This window comes from Perna viridis, chromosome 5 (genome assembly GCF_037379345.1).
Source record: "Perna viridis isolate PV_CMFRI_1.1 ecotype Kerala chromosome 5, ASM3737934v1, whole genome shotgun sequence".
Taxonomy (NCBI): Eukaryota; Metazoa; Mollusca; class Bivalvia; order Mytilida; family Mytilidae; genus Perna; species Perna viridis.
The window spans coordinates 12968566-12986777 of NC_142449.1; the positions used below are offsets into that span (position 1 = coordinate 12968566).

The 18212-nt window shown below is 32.2% G+C and overlaps 1 protein-coding gene across 1 annotated transcript in view; it reads right to left on the minus strand.

The window, feature by feature from the left end:
* The window catches only part of LOC148616090 (uncharacterized), a 31159-nt gene extending 17893 nt beyond the window's left edge, over positions 1 to 13266 (minus strand). Inside the window, exon 1 of the mRNA XM_088582787.1 lies at positions 12852 to 13266. The gene's annotated coding sequence lies outside the window, so the exon portion shown is untranslated. The remainder of the gene's footprint in view (positions 1 to 12851) is intronic.
* Positions 13267 to 18212: the final 4946 nt, after the last annotated feature.

Here is an 18212-nt window from a genome sequence, read left to right on the forward strand (position 1 = left end):
AACCATGTTATATATATTTTCGAATCAATGCGATGATATAAGCGATCAGAGCAATCTACAAATTACAAAAGCATACTGGGAATATGATGGAAACCTCTAATACTATTTCGTTATACAAACTCAACAATTCAGCGAGTTTTATATTGAATAAAACTAAATATACATACTCTTGCCTTTATGGATAACGAAAATAATTTAGGACTGTAGTTTGTAATTTTGAAGATATGTTGCTTCAGTAACATCTCTTTTACACTTCGTGAGCTTAACCTAATCAAATTAGTGTCAAGTGTTCAATGCGACCGAGAAGAAATAATTCCCACTGCTGTTGTCCTATCGAACTCAGATTATACGTTTATTGCATGACTACATTAGTCTTTCTTCTCGGTAATAAATTGTCTATTGTCTTAGCTAAAAGCGACAATGGCATGCATTAAGTTAATATTGCATACTATAAGATATGCTATCTTGTTATATTGTATTTGCTTAGTACAAAAGAAGATTTTATCTTGTTTTCACAAACAGACATAAGACATTAGACATTACAAGCGTGAAGAGTTTTATGAAAATGTTTTTTCCCCTAGTCTGCACTGACTTTTATACGAAGCAATGTACCAACGCAGCAATTTTAACAGCAAAGTTTTAGAGTACAATAAACTTCAACTTTGTCGTCTTTTTATTGCTTCAACGGGTTTTATATCATAAAATGCCCTACAAATGATTGCGTTTATTACGACATTTTAGTTTAGTAAAATAATACTGAGACATTTTATTATAAATTGATTTAAGAATCATTGTAGAAAGCCAAGCAGCTTCAAGTTAGTAAATGTCAGCACAACTCTGATTGCTTACTGAGAACTTTCATATAACCGACACATCTTAAAATGTATCGGGGTAATTCTGTAACAAGCAAGGAGACTTGAACAAAGGCGCTGAGGAAGTGTGCCAGACACAGGATGCCCCTCCGATTATTTGTTTTTCCTGTATGCAAAACTCTGTTGGTGTGTGTTAGTAATAAGTTATGAGCCCTAAATATAAATGTAAAGGTTAGTTTATGTAACTTTGTAAATGGCTAGTTTGAAGCATTAAACCTTGACAACTGGAAAGCACAGAAAGTTCTGCAGAGCACACTTAAATCATAATATACCCTTGTGTCTGGTCTTAGATTTTTAATAACTGAAAGATTGAATATTTTGAAAAGCTTCTGCATTTAAGTATACATAACTTAAAAAGTATAAAAACAAGCCCATTGTAACTTATACTAAAATATAATTTTTTTTTCATACAACAACTGTAAAAATCAGAATCGCAATTTAATGTATTGCCACTTATAACTTACAATAATTGATAAACATTTGGAAAGAAGTAATGATATTGATGACAATTCATTCTGTCAGTTTATAATTAGATTTTCGATTTACATTTGAATTGCGCAACAGGTTATCATAAATAAGGGTTCTAATATCATCTTAATCACTACATACAGTTATGTTACCATAATCGTGCTAATGATATTGCCACTATTGTGTAATAATACAATATTACTTGTAAAGCTTTCTGATTACACTTACAGGAATATTTTTTGATGGTATTGATCTCAATTAACTAAGTACAAAAGAACAAACAAACAAACAAACAAACCATGGTAGATGAAGATCTTTATACTATATTTGATACTATATATGCTCTATACTATACACATTTTTATGTATTTTTACCTCCGTTTTTCAACTGAAATGAAACTAATTGTGCCCCACTACTTGCTGACTATTTCTTTCACTCTTATGAGGCTGACTTTATAGCTGATCTGATCCGAAAGAAAAAATATCCTTTAGCTACATCCTTTAATCCCAGTTTCCGCTATATAAATATCGTATTATCTTTAAACTATCTTAATTTTGGGGATTTGATATCGCATCTACCCCAAAGAACTTGAGACAAAGGATACTACAGACACTGTAAAGTCGGCCTCATATTTTGACCTACACTTAAAAATCGACGGTAAAGGAAAACTACTGACCAAACGTTACTATAAACGTGACAACTTTTCATTCAAAATTGTTAACTTTCCTTTCATCTGTGGCAACATCCCTTCAGCACCTGTGTATGATGTGTTCATGTCACAACTCATACGTTATGCCCGAGCTTGACGAAACTACGCAGACTTTTTGTATCGCGCTAGAAATTCAAATTAATAGGTTTCTGGAACAGCGTTATTTTGCTCCAGATGTTTTATGGTCGTCATCATGAACTAGTGGATCGTTACGGTCTATCTATCTGTGCTATAAAAACTGATTTGTTCAATGTGTCATAGTTATCTTTTCCTCTTTCGACTACCCCGGAATTGACTTTTTATCAGCAACTTGGCCGACTTTTTTCTAGAAAAGCAGAGAACGCTTACCCTACCAGTGCACCTGGTTCATGTCCCCAGTTGTCAGTGGAGTCCGAGTTACTCATTTTATTTTATATGTATGATTTTAGTTACTTCATGTTCTTTGCTGTGTATGTCTGTTTTCCATGTCTGGTCTTTGTCCCTGGATTACATTCTTTTGATTACCACAGGGACTTTGGTTCCTTTCATTACTCCTATTTTTTTTCACGTTTATATTTTCAGAAGAATGCAAAAAAACTACAAAAATTGTCAAATTGAAACTTTGTAGAAAAATAAGACTAGTACATTGCTTAACTACTTCACCGTTATCCATTGAAAGTCTTATCATACAATTCATTTATATTGTCAAAATCTCCTTTCTCTTAAATTTGATTTTCAAAAACACATGACAAAACAATGCAATTAAAGTATATTTTTTTAAACGTGCACGGCTAGTGAGTATCACTCTGTATATGTGTTTGATTAAGCTTTTCCTTTATTGTGATACAGGTACAAGATCAAATATGTACACTACCCTTGCGTTTAAGAAATAAGCAATGTCAATCTAAACGTTTGCTTGATCTTTTTACGACATCGGTTGATGCGATTTTTCCAGTACATACAAACACACATAATCATGGTAATGAAATCCCTAAAAATACGGATAAACCCATTTCCAAGTTCAAGTTTGATTTTGAAGTAGACAAAAATAAGCATGGCTATGTCAACGATAAAGCCATCTTGGGATACAAAATTACATGTAGTTCCATAACCTTTTTCTGGTCGTTAACCTCTACACCTGAGCATTTGGCGTGGTAACACAATTGCAATGAAACAGAAATCTTATTTTTTACCTTCAGAGTTTTTAGAAATAATAATAATAATAGTAATAAATATTTTGTCAACGTGAAAAAAATATATGGTATAATTGTCATTAATATTCACACTTAATTGTGCAATCTATCTTAGTGCATGCTCAGTTTCAGGTCTCCGTTATTCCATCATGGAAAGAACACAACTTTCAAATATAACTATTCTAAAATCGAGCTAATAATAATACGTATTATGATAATAATAATAATAATAACAATAAGAAGTAAAAGAAGAAGAAGTAAAAGAGAAAGTAGTAGAACAAAGTTGACTCAAATCATACGAGAAAGTAATCACGTTTCTTTGTTAAACCCTTGATATATGACCGTTTTGTATGTAGAAAGTAAAACCAATGAGAATGTATCCAAATGAAAATTGTATAACCTCTGTTTGACAATATATATATAACAACTACCGTCATTGATTCCATTGGGGGAAAGCATTGTATACTTTTATGCATAAAATCAATAAACAACAATGTCATTAGTACTGATTCTGTAGATACATTCATAATATATTCATGCAATGAATGTTTTATCTTCCATTAGGTTTTATTGGTAGTTTCCATTTAATTTTATCGCGGTCCTAGCTTTTAATACAACAAAGATCACAAGATAAAATGAAACAGTTAGCGGTTCTATAGTTAATTTAAATCATCAAGTATGATGTTGTACATGAGGCTAAAGTACAGAGGATATTTTTATTCTAATTTTGCGAAAAGAAAAAAAAAACATTGACAGGGCAAAAACAACGAAAGTGACACATTCTTTGTACACGACCATAAAAGCCTATTTTATTTCAACTCATTTTACAAAACAAAAACAAAAACAAAACAAAAAAAAAACGATATCTCGGAAAGAGAACGTTGTAGCAAATTTGTTTTATGCTATGCCTTTTAAAGTAAATTCAACCGAATGAAGCTTAAACCATGACACTTGTTGAATCAAAGGAATTTCCTCTAAATAATAATGCTAAATTGCTTCTTAAATTATATCTTCGGTAAATCGATTGACTCGCTATATCTAATTAAGTGTAATTGAGTCAAAATTATACGTGGCAGTCTACAAAGCATATCAAGAATCCATATTCTAGAAAGGCAATAGAAAATAGCGTGTGCATTGGCAATCAACATAATACAGGAAGAGACCAACGCCCCATTTGTAAGAAATAAAGCTCTTGGCCTGCAAATTTTATTTTCTATTTTTGCTTTTAATGTATAAAGTTACAAGCTGAAATAGATTTTGTGTGGCTTATTATAAAACACCTTAATGGAAATGTTCAATAAATCCTACATTAAAATCATCCAGTCTACACTTGCATGAACATCCGTCTTAATTTGTTCGCTTCTATCTACGATATATGTAGATGTTTTAAAATGCGTAATTCTAAATACATATCGGTTTCCGATTTGTTTTGGTGACCCAATATAGTACCCATTACATGTAGTTGATATATACATAGATGATCTATACTTACCAATTGCAAACTTTATTAACCTTCGTTTTAGAAAAAAAAATGTTTGTAAAACCTTCTGTGTTTGTTACCGTTTTATCAATCATTTGATCATTTTAGGCAAAAAAACATCACTATATATTGATTAATTTGAAGAGTACGTGACACATCGTACCATACGTTTGAGGTAAGTGCTTCATTTTAGTCTTAGTCACTCATATAAAATAAGAATAAAACATGAACATCGGTAAAAATCCGAAGCGTCAGCAGTGGGATGATTCAAATACGTCCAAATCAAGAAATAAACGTGAAAACATAAAATAAATACGATCTACATACACAATAAAACGAACCGAATAATACATATTACAAATAAAAACTGAAGTTTAGCTAAAACATTAGCAATATGAACTCCTACAAAAACTTATTTAATTACAAGTTGATATCCCACTATGAAAATATTGACTGCAAAAATATGGAAATTTGAACGTTTCTTTATTTGTTCCTGAGACATCAAATGCAAAATGAAATTGTTGTTTTAATTTGATTTGTTAAATATTAATTTAATGCCTAAGTACTACCATTATAGTATCCGTATGTTTGAAGAACGCAGATTCAGGATGCTCTACCTCAAGACGTCACGTTCCGCGCACGTTAAAGAACCCTTCTATGGTTTTTTATCCGAGTAGGAACCATTGGGCTCCGCCACAGGTGGCTAAATTGCCTAACACTTCCCACTTCTCCCTATTTCCAGTGGCAATCATGATTTTTCGACCCCATTATCCTTGTGCCCCATCCAACTTTTATTTTATCATTATTTCATGTTCATTTTCATCATCCATGTCATGTTCATCGCCTGGATATAACTGCAATATTTCTGATCGGGCGTTACACCGCAACAATCAATTACTTTTGTCATCTGTTTCTCTTTCGGACGATTTTGTGTGCTCTTAATTGATTGTAATGAAACTTGCCATAACATTGCCTATAAAAAATGGAGGACAACCACTTTAGTTTCAGTCAAACAATTTCTCAAAACAATAATCTCTAAGGGTAACGTTTTAAGTTTGAACTCTTCGGCAATCTGTAGTTTAAGGTATGTATATGGATCAATACCTCTAGTGAACTTTGACATGAGTCAGATGAAAAGTAGTAATGAACAGACACTAAATAATACCTGGATGTCTTGCAAGAATATCACTTTAATTACTCAGGGTGAAGTGTATTAGAGACTTTAAAGAGTAATCAAAGGAACCAAGGTTATAGCGGTAATCAAAAGAATGTAATCCAGGAACAAAGATCAGACATCGAAAACATACATACACAACAACGAACATAAAGTAACTAAAATCATACATACAAAGTAACAAAAGCAAATGAGCAACTCGGACTCTACTAAAAACTGGGAGCATGGACCAGGTGTACCGGTAGGGTAAGCGTCCTCTGCTTTTCTAGAAACACCTGCCGAGTTGCTCATAAAAAGTCAATTCCGGGGTAGACAAAGGAGGAAAGGGAAACTATGACCCGTTGAATAAATAATTTTTTATGGTGTAGAGGGATACATCAAAACGATTCAAGACTATGATGACCATAAAACTTCTGTAGTGATGACTTCAATCTTGTAGCAACATAACCCTGTTCCAGACGGCTATTTGTTAGACGTCCAGCGCGATACAAAAAGTCTACGTAGCTTCGGCAAGCTCGGGCATAACGTATGAGTTGTGATATGAACCATACGCAGGCGCTGAAGGGATGTTGCCACAGATGAAAGGAAAATTGACAATTCTGAATGAAAAGTCATCACGTTTGTCGTAAAAAAGTTTGGTCAATAGTTTTCCTTTACCATCGATTTCTAAGTGTAGGTCAAGATATGATGCTGATTTCACAGTGTCTGAAGCATCTTTATCTCAAGTTCTCTCGGGTAGATGCGATGTATCAAATCCCCGAAATCAGGACTGATTAAAGATAATATGTCATCTTTATTAAAATCTTTGGAATGCATGACAAAAAGATGGACAAAAATAAATAAATACTCGAATCAATTTAGATGCAAACCAAGTTCCAGTTTCAAGGAATATTTTTGGTGTTTTGGAGGACATTTAGACATTTCATCAGAGGTTGGAGATTAAAGGGAAAATAAATCACATTTCGTCACCGATATATCATGTGGAGTGTTTTAGGTGTATACCGGTCAAATCGAGTATTCCCTTATATCTAAATGTATATGGTCCAAGCTACAGGCAAAAAAGGTCAGTGCAAAAATGTATGGAACCATATGGTATCAATAAGAGAAGGTCTGTGGTCATATGGAAACTGCGATTGGTAATCGCTTTTTGCCAATATATCAAATAAGTCTTGTGTCATATACAAAAGAAAAGTCTATGCATTTCATGAAACTGACTTAACCACCAAAACATACTTACAAGGATTATTGTCATAGTATTCTTGATAAGTAATATTTATCAATGTTACTAAATGCCAATATTAATAATATACAAATATTCCAATTTGCTCAGTTAAATGCCAATACTCGATATAAAAGTTTTGTTCAATGGCTTCAATTTTGGCCTCTCTACAAAACCATTTTTACACATATGTATCTTTTGAAATAATCAGGATGACAGTAGATCATTCCACAAAGCCGTTAATCAATGAAGCATTTATGTATTACACTAATTTACTGACATTTAGTAGATTATAAGAGAATCTGTACTTTCTGTGTCCAATCAAGTTAATGTCAGTTTAACTAATGTTCACTTCTTTTATTACCTAGTCAGAGTCAGAAAGTTAAGATAATGAAGTTGACTTGCAATAATATTCGACGGTTGCCATCTGAGACCGATTTCGACATAGTTCCTGCAATGACTACTAAAATTGCAACTGTTACATATGAAAAACATTAATAACCTTGAACCGCTTCGGTGATATTATTGTAGCGTATTCGCCTCGAGTTTTGGAAGGTCATGGGTTCGATCCTCGGTCAAGTAGTACCAAATAGTACTTAAAATATCAGTCCAATGTTCTCTGCGAAGTGCTGCTTGGCTCAGAGTAAAATAGTGTGTCCGGACGGAATAACTTGCTTTTATGAGGTAGCATAACTAAAATCTGGCTTAGCGCATAACCTTAGAAGAAAGCAGGAACAGTTGAACAAACATACCCGTCCTGAAATGCATGGATAATCTGCTTTAAGACATTCCAACAGCAATCAATCAATCAAACAAATAACTGAAAACTTTCAACACTTATAAATACAAACATTTTAAAAAATACATTAGTAATTTCAAAATAGAGGAGTTAAGATGTGGTTTAATCGAAAAAACCAAGATCTGAGCTGATATCAAAAGTATATACTCCTAGGACAAAGACTTAAGGGTGGAAAACAACAACACATAACAAAAAAAACATGACATTATCAAAACAACACATGCAAACACTACTAGGTAACAAAATGGCTGACATGACCATCCACAGTCGTTTTTAGACTGATACAAACACAAAATGTATCAATCAACGCATTATCAGTCTATGAGAAATACATTTTGTCCACATCAACGGTAATCAATATTGCATCAGTCATTTTTGACAATCTAAACACAGCAAAATGCAGTCGAACCCCGTTAACTCGAAGTCGAATGGACCATGCAAAACTGTTCGAGTTAACCGAGGTTCGAATAATCCGTCGATGATAATACGAAAATACTTGTGATTTGGTCAATGATCGTTTCTGCATTTACATCATCTGTTGTGCATGTACATGTACATGTACTTCACTTCACAAGGTACTTCGTAATGTCTTGCGTTTCATATCGGAAGATATTTTTTTGTATGTTGTTTATCAAGTTTGAAATACTGAATGGCACCGATTGCTTTAGTAAAATTTCTCTTTTATTTTTTCTATATGCTGCTTTGTTTGACTCACAATCAGAAATATCGTCAAACCATGTGCTCCACATTATTACGATAAAGTTTCAAATTCACCTGCGAAACGAATGTAGTCCTTGAAATACACTTACTATCGTCTGTTTGATGTTTCATTAAATAGTCAGATACAATTCATCTGTATTTTTTTTTAAATTATAAAAATATCAAAATATCCGTTATCACTGTTAGTGTGAATTCCGACGTGTAATTAATAAAATTCGTTTCTTTTCACTACACGTGCAATTTCAAATTAATTAAATATACAAATAAAGCCATAAAGAGTGTCAACCAATTAATTATAATTATAACGCTAATAGTTGTTAAAACACACTCCGATCATGGTTGGTAATAAACCAATCAGTTTTCCGACTAATTAGTTCACTTCGAGACATCAGGGTTAATTAACCTCGAAGTCCTATCGATGGGACTAACTGATTTCCTCGAGTTATCCGAGGTTTCGATTTATCCGAGGCAAAAATGTATTGGAGTAAGGGGAGTTTTGCTGGGTCTTTGTAATTAGTTCGATTTATCAGAGATTCCGAATAATCCGAGTTCGACACATCGAGGTTAGACTGTGTTTATGTAGACATTTTTTGGCTTCGTCAACACTTTTTATGCGGTGTTAGTAAAATAATATCGGTCAACGCTTTTTTTTTCGGTTGAGTTAGACAAAAAATGTCTACGTTAACACTTTTTACGTTGTGGTAGACAAAATGTACCCACGTCAACGCACAAAAAAACATTGTGTTAGACATTTGTGTCCCACTCAACACTATATTTGCTTTTATGTCAGATAAATTATATTTTAATGTACATTTTAAGCGTTGATATAATCAAAATATGACTAAGTGGAACGAAATGAGCATTTAAGGAGATATTTTTTTTTGTTTTTCTCAGTTATTTTTGACTGTGGATAGTCACTACCGTCATTATTTTAGCCATCAGTGAAAGAAATAAAAATAAAAAACCAACCCTGACCGAACTCAAATCTGGTCTATTGGCCTGTCTGTAAAATTTATAAAGAGTCTATTGGCCAGTCTGTAAAGTTTATTAAGGGTCTATTGGCGAAGAAAAAAATCATCAATCAGTCATTATATGTAAAAAAAAAATGGTCAGGCAAACATCATGAACCAGATTCAACTGAATATATATCAATATATATGGGCGTATGACTAGAAAATATCAATAGAATATCACACAACTTGTTGCAGAAAGAACATCAGCTGATGGCAAACAAAACAGATGAAGGCAGGAGAAAACCTCGTGTAGACAATAAACAGCGAATTCAATGGAAAAAGACCTGGGGGTGAAATGGATAAAATCGCCAATGATCGAGTTCCCTGATCGCAGCTTTATACCCCTCCAGCTGCATAGAGGATAAGTAAGTTAGATGTGAAATTGTCAATGAGTCAATCAAAAGTAGAAAAAGAAGCAATGCCGAAAGTAAGTTTAAACATCTATCTTAATAAATTAAGGACATTATCTTGCCTTCACAGTGCATTTAAGTAATATAAATACATTAAGAATAGGTACTTGATTTTAATGATATTTATATTTGAAAGCAAAGTAAACATCGCTAGGTGTTATGTCATGTTTGATGTATTTAGTTAATAATTTAAAATTCATGAAAACAACTGGTTGATTAAATGTAAATGCCATCATATTTCTTCAATTAAAATAAGCAAAATAATTATATTACCTAAATATATGCTGATGCTGTTATAAATCAATTTTCTATGAAGTACTATGTCTGACATTGTAACTCTATTGTAATTCGTGCTAGTCATCTTAATCAGAGACAGTGGACACAAGAGGACACATTTGTAGAAATTGTTAAGTTCTTAATGTTGTCTACAACGCTTAACTATCAATCCCATTTTAATGTCATTCTGCCAAGACAATTTGGATCATTAAAGAACTCGTGACAATTTTAATACAAACGTAAAAATATTTTTTCTTTCATTTGCGTTATGTTTCCTAACTCTATATATTTGTTCGCTTTATTGTTTTGCATATCCATCAGTGAGTAATAACTTTTGTTTTCCGTAACTTCTCTTCAAGGAGTTCAAAGTAAAATAATCAATAATGACAACTACATTTAATAAAGTAAATATATACTCCTCATCCGCAAATACTAGGAAATTGCTTGTTCGTGATATACATCAAATAACTTCATTTAGTGGTTTAATTACTGCTAAATTGCGTGCAGAACAACAAAACTTCTGTTTCATGACATAAAACCGATATAACCGGAGATTTCTTCTAAAATAGTTATGAAAGTATCATTCAAATTTTGTTCAATATTTTTTTTTTGTTTTTTTTTTTTTTTTTGTTTTCTGCCATCACATTTGTTTCGAATTCTGAATCGTTGGTCGTTTAGAAATTTATTAAGCTTGAAAAACAAATATACTTCAGAAAGAAATATGTATCCTGTTTGGAGTCTAGTTTCAACATTTACTACAAAAAAAAAGATTTCTCTAAGTTACAGATTACAACCGCTTAAAATATAGATAATTTAAAACATTATCTCAGATTGATGAATAACTGATGCACGTTCATGTAATTGCTGTGGTTTTTTTTTCTGATTGTGGCGAATATTAACAAACCAGGATATATATTTTTATTGAACCGATGTTGCTATATTAGTTGGTCAGACAATATTGTACTGTAGGTCAACACAAAAGGTCGAAAATTGGATTCAATCACATCAACTTAGTTTGATTGTTAATCTTTTAAAAAATTGTGTATACATAATATAATTATAGGTCGACAGGAAATGACTGAATGGCGTGAATGATACGTAAATCTGTTTTAAACATCATGTTTATAGTATTGTGTTTCATGATAGGTACAATTCAAATATTGTTTCAACACTTCCTGTAATGTTACAACGCAAAACATATATGTACCCATATTATTGTGCCAGAGTGTACACAAAGACATAAAGCATAAAAATTTGTTATAAACCGTATCACTGTAAAGAAAACTTGCTTTTGGACGTGGTAGAAAGGTATTGATATGATTTTCATTTACACTTGTTGTACAAAATCCAGCTTACAGAAGCAAGGCCAATTTATTCTAGTTATTGTTATGCTTATGTAGTTACTTACAATAAAATGTTTTGCGGAAACATACAAAATATTCCAGTCTAAATGAAAATGCGTTGTAACACAAAAAAAAAACAAAATAAAAAAGCAAAACAAAACAACACAAATTAAAAGAAAAACCTTAACTCGTCGATAACCTTACAAATACAAGTTGATCAAATTAAAAGGTGAATTACTTATTTAGCAGGAAAACATTTATGTCAGCACAAAAAAGTTCATAGAGTTAAAACTGACAAACCCGAAAGAGAAAAAAGTCAGCAAGATGTTACTATGAAGGTTACTTACGTATTGACACAAAAGAATTGATCTATTAACATGAGAAAGGACGACTTTTCAAAAGGATGTATTATATAAATTACGCAAGTATCTTTACAATCCATATAAACAAACCAAGTGGGCGTGTACCCAAATTGATTGATTTGAAAAGAAAGACTGTGAAACCAAGAGGAACATTGATTGTTTGAGAACTTTTTAATGTACTCAATTACCGTCTATACATGAGGCAGCAATACATCTGTGTGTAGTTCTGACTAAGGTGTTAAATACGATGTCAAATTTGACAGATTGAACAAATCGTTACATCGTTTTTAAAAAATAAGAGTTCAAAATGAAAGGGAAACATTACTTACATTATACACATACAACATATAAACACATTCCTGCCATACAGAATATTCATGTTAAGACAACAGATCCAATGTTCCATGAATTTAGTTCAAACATCTTAATTATTGTAACCTGCTACGCAACTTTATGTAGCTATCATTAAAGTTTCTTATATGAGAAGTAAGTACCCTATAATGTTGCAATAAAGATCCTTTCAATGCAATTATTATTTGCATGACACTAATTTTCTATTTTACAATCACATTATATTTGGAAAGGTTTTATATATAGAATAAATATAATTGGATTCGATATAATGATAAGCAGAATTTTGTGTCATCATCATCATGTTCCAAAACAAACCATTCGCATCATAACATTTCGAATTCTTTTTACAACAAAAAATTAAATAAAAAAGTACACCCATATCATCTGAAACTTTGAAACACAGTAAATCTAATAACATAGACAAAGAAATAAAAATCGAGTTAGAAATTTCTACAAAAATCCATAAAGCATTTTCTTACCTTGTAGTCTAGAGAGCTTTCTATAGGTTCAATCTGCCAGGTCTGTAATTCCAATTAACTTTATCGCATGCTGAATTGGAAGCTTTTATGTTTCTACCTAGTACTCCTCAACGTAAATTAAATATCATTAATGAATTAATATACCATAATGACAACGCTGATTTACATGGATTTTACCGATATTGGTAAAGAGTGTATCGTAGCAATCAATGTCCTTAATAATCTGTCAATAACCCATGATGAATAACGATTGTCCCAGGTGGGTTTAGGGTTCAATTGATCGGAAATGTTTTGCGTCAAGTGGACATTTTCTTTATACTATTAGACAAGGCAAGAATAAACAATTTCGTTCCAGAAATTCCCAAGGTAATGATCTGAATGTAAATAACAATGTTTAGGTGCTTTATATACGCACCTGAATAAAACATTCTTGTCATCTAAATATGTACAATTTAAAATGCAATAGCAATTGGCAAAAGAACCTTCGGTTGTATTTATGCCAAGATATCAAATGATAATGAACTTATCCTTTTACATATTCAAATCTAAACGATAATGAAATATTTGACATTATCAAATTACAGGACAGTAACTAGCATTTTAATGCACATTCAAAGAATAAAACAAATATTTCTCTATTGAATCTTGTAACGAACAAACAACACAAAGTCAAAGTATTTGTCCCTCATGACATGCACAAATGTCACAAGGTTACAGTTCAAAGACTTATAACTTATTTAGAATTTATTTCCGTATTGCATTTATTTATTGTTTTGTAGTAGTTTATTGTTTTATTATGGCTATTATATACACTTATATCATTTTGTATGTCATATTAACAATTCTTGCAAACTAAAAGCTTATCTTTTCATATATAATTTAATATTATATCATAACTTGTTTTCTGTTATCATGCCGGCTGATTTATTATTTGAGAATACATACAGATTTTACATATCGGCCAACATTGATTTAAAGAGCAATCAAGGGAACCCAGGTTATAGCGGTAATAAAAAAAATGCAATCCAGGAACAAAGACCAGACATAGAAAACAGACATACACAACATAAAGCAACTAAAATCATACATACAAAGTAACAAAAGCAAATAAGCAACTCTGACTCCACTAAAATCTGGGAGTATGGACCAGGTGAACGGTAGGGTAAGCGTCCTCCGTTTTTCTAGAAACACCCACCGAGTTGCTAAAAAAAGTCAAGTCTGGGGTAGACAAACGAGAAAAGGAAAACTATGAGTTGAATAAATATGTAATAACCCATTGTATTTCATAGGCTATGTCCCTTTATACGTTTGCTGAATCCATGCCACTCAATTCAATCGATAATATATCAATTATTTTACCATTAGTGTTTTCCATCTATCTATGATAGATCCACCGTTAAAACCTAAACAATTGCCATGAAGTGATGGATCATTTACTATTACAATGAGAAAATTAGTTATCAAAATACAGTTAGTGGAAGTGCTTGCCTTACCTTATGAAATATAAAATAAGGGATGTACATGTTAAAACAGGCAGTTATCTACTAACCAAAACCATACATTAGGATAAATAAACTGGACAAAGTAAAAATAAATCAAATGCTACTAACGAGAAAAGCCGCAAATAGCATACACATACACAAACAAATTCAAAAAAACTATCCGCTTGCATATTTCGAGAAGAGATTTGAAGCGGTAAAATTTAAACTGAAATTATCCATCAATTTTGCTACAACAAGTTAAAAACCAAGTATATTCCACATTTATTATGTAAAATTCATTTAATGCCTATCTCGAAAAACGTTAGAGATATGCTACTCTCTCTAATACAATCATCTTTTTTGAAAATTGTACTGTATAATCTATTGAAAGTGTGAAATGCGTTCACCAGTTGATGTATGTCTTTAAAAACCGATGAAATTATCTATGGAACTTTGTGGAGAAATAAAATCAAACCTATGAACCATAAATCAAAGTAATTTCTTTAAGAATGCTGGCTTCAAGGTACTGTAGCTATAAATGACTTTAGCGGTTTAGTAACTTTAAACAATTGCTATTATAATAGATGGATGCAGACAAATGAGTTTCATGACTTTCCATTCAAATATGGTCTTTCTGTCACGTCGTTACGGGAGATTTAACCAGCATCGGAAAACGAATCTCTGCATAATATCCTTTTTAAAGATCCCAAGTACCGTGAGCCACGCTCCATAAATTGGAATCATAACTTTAAAGTTCTCATGGATACGAAGAGCACTACGCAAGAAAATAGATAAAACGTGAACATGAAGACTTTTATTCTCTGTCAGAGTGGTTTGAGGCCGTGACGTCTTTAATTTTGAAACAAATGAAAGAATGTATGTCAATGAGTGCGCCAATGCTACATCAATTTTCAAAGATCACGATGTAGCAAAAACATTGTGTACTATACATGACAAATATGTTGTCGCACCAGCAGACAAAGCCCAAAACAACACCGTTTTTGTCTGCGAGACGATTTACATCCAATGTTTATCATCAGAGGTAGACATAGAAAATAATAGCAGTGATAAGACCTATACTGCTACCACACCCTCCAAATAAGAAATTGTGGAAAACCATAAATCTGTGTTATCCTCTTTTGGTCTCTCTACTAAGGACGATGATTGTGGTTTACCATCTCTGTACTGGATTCTTAAACTCCACAAGAATCAGTACAAACAACATTACATAGCTGGATCTGTAATATGTATCACCAAACCTCTTTCTAAACTTTTACCTTCTATACTCACAACTGTCAAAGAGGGTCTGCAATCCTATCACAACACTTGTTACTCCCGTACTGGTATTAATTCAATATGGATCCTGAAAAATTCGAAAAATCTTTTGGAGACAATCAGTTCAAGATAATTATCAGAATATAATTACATTAAAACCTATGAATTTCCAACACTGTATACTTCTTATCCCAATACTCAGTTCAAATCCCGACTGAAAAACATTATACATCGTTGTTTTTCCCCAAAAAGATAGTATACCTAAATACAAATATGTAGTTCTTGATAGAGATTCCTCATACTTTGTAAAATATAATTCCTAATCATCTTCTAGATATACAGAAGAAGACGTTTACAAAATACTGGGATTTTTAATAGACAACATATTTGTCCAGTGTGGTGGACGCATTTTTCATCAAACGATCGACATTCCAATGGGAACAATTTGTGCTCCTCTGCTTGCTGACCTATTCCTTCACCCCGATGAAGCTGATTTTATAGCTTATCTGATCCGAAAGAAAGAACATTGTGTAGCTAGATCCTTTTATCTCAGTTTCTGCTATATAAATGACGTGTTATCTTTAAACAATCCTAATTTTGGGCATTTGATACATCGCATCTACCCCAAATAACTTGAAATAAAGGATACTACAGACACTTTGAGGTCAGCCTCATATCTTGACCTACACATAGACATCGACGGTGAAGGAAAACGTGATGAATTTTTATTCAAAATGGTTACCTTTCTTTCATCTGTGGCAACATTCCTTCAGCACCTGCGTATGGAGTGTTCATATCACAGCTCATACTTTATGCCAGAGCTTGCCGAAACTACGCAGACATTTTGTATTGCACTAGACTTCTAACAAATAGGCTTCTGGAACTGGCTTACTCGTTTAGTAGATTTAGTTATGTGTACAAGGTAAAGACCAGGGGAATTCATAGATAGGAGAACCTATGTCGCCTCAGATGTTAATAAAATATGGCGTACATCATCGGAACCTCTCTAATTATTGCCATTTATTTCAGAGAAAAATTAAGTGAACAATAAGAGTTCCGGATTTTTTTTATTGGTTCAGACAACTTACTACGATAGATAATTTGCATACTGACTAATTGAATATTCAAAGGTAAAGTTCACTTCTTTGTTATTCAAATAGACATATAATGTACACACATTCTTTAAATAAGTGCAAACGCATAGACTACGTGTATTTGTGTGTGGACTTAGAAGCAATGTGGACGGAGTTACCTGCCTTTCTCATTGCGCATTGTTGATATGAATAATATTTGTGTTAATTATGGACATTTCAAATGAGATGCTTACTTACATGGACATTATTTTAAGATTCTTTTTGTTTGGATTTGTTATCATAATTCTGATATCATAATGTATTATTATCGTTTGTGAAATTTGATAAAAGAAATGACACCTTTTAAAATGCTCACATTAAATTTAATGTCATGGTAAATTTCTATTCAACTTTACACTCAAAATTACGTTCCATCTTTTCAATATGATTAGTAATATATGAGATGACTGATGGTATTGCATGCTTCCTCCTGGAGAATTCATTGTTTTCATGTGGTAATTTATACCACTAATAATTAGATAAGTTGGAAGGTGTGCTATGATTTATTTTGTAAATTTCAAAATTTCAAGATACAGATATTGTACCAATTTTATACATTAAAATGATCAAAATGTGGCAACTTTACTTACATTGTAATCTTAATTAGGTCTGTCACGCAATGAGGGTACAGAGACTCTTCTGAAAATTCATGTGAACAAGGGATTTCAAGGTATTAAGTAGACCTTTCAGAGGTTGCAACCATAAACAAATATTACATACATTTTTTTGTACATATAGCAGTTCACTTTCATGATGTTAAAAACCATTCATATTAATTTTTCATACTGTACAACTTTCAGTACAGTAATATAATGTAAGTCCAGATAAACGTATCCCTGATATTCGCTGTGGTATAATGCTACATTTTTATTTTTAATGTATGCATGTAACATTTGGCAATAATGAAAAATAATGTACTTTAATTAGAGAAGCCTGTATGTCACTCATATCACACTAAAGTCACAAGCGCAGGCGATAATTATACCGAAATTAGCGTCTGTTGACTGCATGGCTTCCTGGACTTTTGTTAAACTTAAAATGTCAAACTTTTTCATTTTCTTTTTTTTAAACTGCTGAACAGATATATTATTCCTAGGTCAAACCAATATGTACATATGTACATGTACTAAGTCCAGTGTTCTAGAATTTTTCAAAAATTGAGGTTTCCTCGGGAAAAATCCATATAAAATCAACATTCCCACAGTCAATGACTGCTTTCCTAACAAAGCAAATTCTTACAGCATATGAAGTTTTCAACTTCCCACGGGAAAGTGTAACTAAGTGCCTAACTTTCCCTGACCCAAATTTCACTTGCCCCTGGTAACGGGATTAGGAATCCTAGAAGACTGCTTTAAGTAATAAACTAGTTGGTTATGCAAAATTTGTGTTCACAGCACAGTTATATATAAATCCTTGTTCACAGTAATGGTTAAGTTTAAATTTAAAAGTATGGTTTAAATGGACTGTCCATT